Source organism: Elgaria multicarinata, chromosome 23 (assembly GCF_023053635.1).
Source record: "Elgaria multicarinata webbii isolate HBS135686 ecotype San Diego chromosome 23, rElgMul1.1.pri, whole genome shotgun sequence".
Classification (NCBI taxonomy): Eukaryota; Metazoa; Chordata; class Lepidosauria; order Squamata; family Anguidae; genus Elgaria; species Elgaria multicarinata.
In genome coordinates, this window is record NC_086193.1 from 7,093,432 (window position 1) to 7,099,431 (window position 6,000).

Genomic DNA, 6,000 nt, shown 5'->3' on the forward strand with positions numbered 1-6,000 from the left:
ATTGAGCAGGGGGTTGGACTCGATGGCCTTGTAGGCCCCTTCCAACTCTGCTATTCTATGATTCTATGATTCTATGAACAACAACAACAACGAAAGCTAAACGCAGTAGGGGATAATTCGAAGGAAACAGGTACATGGGATGAAGCTCTAAAGCTCTCCTTAATATCTATCACTGTGCCAATTTTGATGTCTTTATCTTTAAAACTTACGCAGAAGTAAGCATTTGTTCGATTTTTCTTTAAACCTATCAAATCCTGCTCCTGAGCCCCCAGTGGCCGCTTGGAAAACAACAAACGATTCGCTCCAAAAGTAGTACCAAAATAGGTCGGGTCTTTTGCCTTTGAAGCACAATTAAAGCAGGACGCCTGGGAATGCTTCACAGTCAAAAGCAGATTATAAGCTGGAAAACTTCGGAGTCCTTTGCGCACAATTCACAGTGATTGTGCCGTATAACCCTGGTGTGATAAAGCTTTGTTACTCCCACACAAGAGAAACATTTCAGGACTTACATGTTGTGACCTTGGGAGATAAAGATCTCTTTCCGGTGGGGCTTAATTTCTAGGCTGCTTCACAAAAGAATGAATGAGGCTGGTAGCGTAAAAGAAAAGGAGAAAATGTTTACAGATAAACCACAGCTGGACAGGGCACGGAAGTCCTGTTCACACGGGGGTGGGGGATCAATTCCAGGTGCTCATCTCTCATACTCAAATCTGTAGCTCAATGTGCAAAATGTATACCGCAGAGGAATCACAGAGATGTACAATGAAAGAACTGGGCATGTTTAGCCTGGAGAAGAGAAGATTGAGGGGAGACATGAGAGCACTCTTCAAATACTTAAAAGGTTGTCACACAGAGGAGGGCCAGGATCTCTTCTCGATCCTCCCAGAGTGCAGGACACGGAATAACGGGCTCAAGTTAAAGGAAGCCAGATTCCGTGTGGACATCAGGAAAAACTTCCTGACTGTTAGAGCAGTGCGACAATGGAATCAGCTACCTAGGGAGGTTGTGGGCTCTCCCACACTAGAGGCCTTCAAGAGGCAGCTGGACAAGCATCTGTCAGGGATGCTTTAGGGTGGATTCCTGCATTGAGCAGGGGGTTGGACTCAATGGCCTTGTAGGCCCCTTCCAACTCTGCTATTCTATGATTCTATGATTCTATCTCTTCTAGACCACACTGCCCATGGTGTTTAAAGGAGACTAGAAACTTGCATTGGAGGCTTGTATGTTTCTGAGCCCGATTCAAGGTGCTGGTTTTAACCGATAAAGCCCTCCACGGCTTGGGACCACAATACCTGACGGAATGCCCCTCCCGACATGAACCTACCTGAACACTACATTCAACATCTAAGGTCCTCCTCCGTGTGCCTACTCCGAGGGAAGCTCAGAGGCCGGCAACAAGGGAGAGGGCCTTTTCGGTGGTGGCCCCTCAATTATGGAACCAACTCCCCGACAAGGCCTGCCTGGTGCCAACGTTGTTATCTTTTCCGCGCCGGGTCTAGACTTTTCTCTTTTCCCAAGTTTTAAATTGCATGTTTTTGTGATTTTCAATTTTTGTATATTGGTTTTAGGTGTTTTTATCCTGTGTAAACTGCCCAGAGAGCCTCAGCTATGGGCGGTATACAAATAATAATACCGTATTTCTTCGATTGTAAGACGCCATCGATTGTAAGACGCACACTAATTTCAGTACCACCAACAGAAAAAAAAAACCCTAAGACACACCCGCGATTTTAAGACACACCCCATTTTTAGAGATGTTCATATGGGGGGAAAAGTGCATCATAGAATCGAAGAAATAGGGGAATAATAATAATAATAATAACAACAACAACTGAGCCATATAGCTACTAGCAAGAAAACCCAATGATATTACTACAGTCTCTAAAATGAATCAAAGGTCTGGAACTCATGTTCTCCTAGACCTCAGATGAGTAAGAGGCCAGTTATGACCACATGGTCAAAGGCACTCTGTACTTAATCATTTTGTATTGTGTAAGCACAAAATATATTATTCCCTGTAACTCATTTCGTACCATTCACTTGGACTTCAATAGAAGGCACAACAAATGGATCATCAGTCCAAAGGTTCATGTAGCCCAACATCCTGTTTTCAAGAGTGGGCAGCCCTTATGTAGGGTGACCATATGGAAAGGAGGACAGGGCTCCTGTATCTTTAACAGCTGCATAGAAAAAGGAATTTCAGCAGGTGTCATTGGTGTGCATATGCAGCACCTGGTGAAATTCCCTCTTCATCACAACAGTTCAAGCTGCAGGAGCCCTGCCCTCTTTTGTATCTGGTCACGGTAGGCAGGGCTGCTACAGCTTGAACTGTTGTGATGAAGAGGGAATTTCACCAGGTGCTGCATATGCACACCAATGACACCTGCTGAAATTCCTTTTTCTATGCAGCTGTTAAAGATACAGGAGCCCTGTCCCCCTTTCCATATGGTCACCCTACCTTATGGGCATCAACCTTCCCAACTTTTGGTGTTCCAAGGTAGACTGCTTCTGGACAGGGAGATTCCTTTTCGCTATCCCAGCTAACCCCCATTAATAACTAGACCTCACCTGTGCATTTGACTAATACAGCCTTCCCCAATCTGGCTACAACTCCCATCATCTGGACTACAACTCCCATCATCCCAGACCACTGGCCATACTGGCTAGGGCTGATGGGATTCATAGTCCAGAACATCTGGACAGTACCAAGTTGTGCAAGGGTGGACTAACCTATTAGCCACACCCCACTATGCAGTTGTAAACCCTGGAAGAGAACATAAAAGTACCAGCCCTGCGGAATTAGACCCAGGCCCACATCGCCTGCACCCTGCATGGGTCCAGCCAGATTCCTCCAGGAAGCCACAGGCAGGGGGCAAAGGAATCAGACCAAGGGTCCACCTAGTCCAGCACTCTGTTCGCACAGTGGCCAACCAGCCATCGGCCAGGCATGAACAAGCAGGACATGATGCAACAGCACCCTCCCGCCCATGTTCCCCAGCAACTGGTGCACACAGGCTTACTGCCTCGAATATTGGAGATGGCACACAACCATCAGGGCCAGTAGCCGTGGATAGCCTTCTTCTCCAGGAATTTATCCAACCCCCTTTTAAAGCCATCCGAATGGGTGGCCATCACCACATCTTGCAGTAGTGAGTTCCATAATTTAACTGCCTTCTGTAGGAGACTCGGCTCTTGAGATCTCTTCAAGTAGAGGGCGTTTGCACTGCATCGTTTACGCTGCTTTCTACAACAGTATTCAAGGTTTCTAGTTCCTCTGATCATGTGCAAAGTACATCTCCCTTGCCATTATGCTACAACTCTTTATTTATTTATTTTTATTTATTTAAGGATTTTTATGCCGCCATTCAGCCAAAAAAGGCTCTCACGGCGGCTTACAAAAGTATTTCTTGACAGTCCCTGCCCACAGGCTTACAATCTAAAAGACATGATACAAAAGGAAAGGGGATTGGGAGGGAGGAGGAGGAGGGGGAAAAGGAAAGCAAACTCAGGCACTACAATCTTAGTTGGAAAGTTCAGCAGTTGCAGTTGACAGCAGGAGGGAGGGGGCTCTCAGCTGGAGCTGGACCCAGGCACGATGGAGAGGTGCCTGGCTGCTGCTTCCTCCCTCACTGGTGGCCTCTCCAGAGACAGTTGGTAGCAGGAGGGAGGGGGCTCTCAGCTGGAGCTGGACCCAGGCATGGTGGAGAGGTGCCTGGCTGCTGCTTCCTCCCTCACTGGTGGCCTCTCCAGAGACAGTTGACAGCAAGAGGGAGGGGGCTCTGAGCTGGAGCTGGACCCAGGCACGGTGGAGAGGTGCTTAAGACCTCTTAAGACCTCCAAGCAACAGGAATTAGAGTTCAAGGTTTCTTGGTTAGAAAATGTAGCTTGCAAGCTAGGTTTTATCTATGGCATGTCTCTTTTTTTGGGGGGGGGGGGGAAATATAACTTATAGTTTGTAGACAGTGATAAAAGCTGCAATGAAAAATATTACAATAGACAAATAGGTGGCAAGCTAATGAAGTTCCTCCAAAATGTAGCGATTAGTAAAATTTGGGGCATTTTTTTTTAAAATTAAGAACATACGAAGAGTTATGCTGAATCAGTCCATGAACCCACAACTGACTCATCGAAAGGTTAATGAATTCACGCAAAAGGGAGAGGCATTCCGGGGAATTCGTTTTCAATTTGTGACTAGTGCAGGTCAACCAGATTCACACCTTGTCAAGGTATTCATTGTTGACTGACAACAGGTAACATTATCATCATTTTGCGTTGTTATTTTGCTGTCTGGATCTCTTCAATTCCCCTCTGTATTACACCTAAGTTGAATTGTTATTGGGCTACTTTTGCAAATGATAATTTGGGAACTAGACAGAAAGAAACTTTTTCTTCTCCCACACTGCTTCTTTGCCTTGCCTTTCCCACGCCCTCATCCACTGCCTCCTTTTTTCCTTTTCTTCTTCTCCATGCATCTCACTCTCTTCCTTATTTTTTTTTTAACATTTTGAATTTATTCGTTGTTATCAACTTTACAAATGCATAAGTAAACACACAAAAACTTCACAATACAAAGAAGCAAAATACAAAAAGGGACTAAAAAGGTTTTCATTAAAAGGTGCCCACAAATATATCAAAGGTAGTTTTAATACAAAGAATTAAAATAAGGCACTAAGAATTTACGTTCAAAGGGCCATAAATGTATAAAAGTTAATACCCTGTTTCCCCGAAAGTAAGACATCCCCCCAAAATAAGACCTACTTCCAGTTTTGCCTCTCGCTGTAATATAAGGCATCCCCCTGAAAATAAGACCTTTTTTTTTGTTCAACAATAAATGTGTACCGTATTCTTCTTCATGGAAAAATAAGACATCCCCTGAAAATAAGACCTAGCGCATCTTTGGGAGCAAAAATTAATATAAGACACTGTCTTATTTTCGGGGAAACACGGTACTACTGATATATTAGAACATGTTAAATTTCATCATTACAGAATCTTCTTCTCAATTTTTGGACAGCCGCTGTGAATCTCGCAACTCTGTCTGCCACAAATTTGTCAGCATCAGAGAGCAAATATATAACTCTAACGTGATCATCACTGTTAGCTATATGGAACAGATTCAAAATAAATTTTGTCCTGGGTTCAGAATACAGAGAGCAATATAACAAATAGTGGCTGAGGTCTTCTACTACTTGAACACCACGTATACAGTACCTCTGTTCTACAGGTATTTTACAGGAACGGCCCTCTAAGTATTGCGAAGGCATAGTTTGGAAACACAGTGCCCTTTTTGTTATCCTTTTATTGTGTTGGAGAAGGGATTTCATCTGGAACGCTCCGTTTCTATCAGCTGGGCATTTCAAATCTGTCCCTTGCTCAAAAGGATCATCAATGCAGTATGGCAAAAAAAATACCAAAATACTCCATGACACTGCCGGCCACCGCACATACCTTTCAGCCGGGCTTCGGAGAAGTTGTTGGGCTGCGATACTCAAGCAGTGGTGTTGTCCTGTGCCTCTCCCTGCTGCATCTGCTGCTGCTGTACGAAGAAGAAAGACAGAGAAGAGGCACTTGAGAAAAGAGGTGGGTGGGTGGGAAGGAGGAAAGGCAGGGAGGCACTCGGAGCAGAGAGCCGCTGTCTCATCGCCCGCCCCATCGGCAGGGAAATGCACGCACATGGAGTGTCAGAAAAGGAGTGTCATGACCGGTGGCCTTTAGGGAAGGCTTCTGGAGGGTCATCCCAGAAGCTGGGAAAGACGGAACACGTGCGCCCCACAGGGCTTGGAGAAAGACCACAGTGGCCGCCCACACACACACACCCTTCCAAAAGGCCTGGGAGCGGATTTGGGGATGGGGGGCTAAGGAAATGAGTCATGAGAGGACAATTGAAAGCAGAAGGAGTGAGAGAGTGACTTGCCAGCTGTTGAGGGGCCCGGGAACGTGTGGTCACCGCAAGGGCTTTCCCTCCGATGCCTCATGCATAATAATAATAATAATAATAAT

General features: G+C 45.4%; 1 protein-coding gene across 1 annotated transcript in view; it reads right to left on the reverse strand.

The window, feature by feature from the left end:
- TBXA2R (thromboxane A2 receptor) overlaps positions 1-5,537 on the reverse strand; it is a 42,691-nt gene extending 37,154 nt beyond the window's left edge. Inside the window, exon 1 of the mRNA XM_063147199.1 lies at positions 5,449-5,537. The gene's annotated coding sequence lies outside the window, so the exon portion shown is untranslated. The remainder of the gene's footprint in view (positions 1-5,448) is intronic.
- Positions 5,538-6,000: the final 463 nt, after the last annotated feature.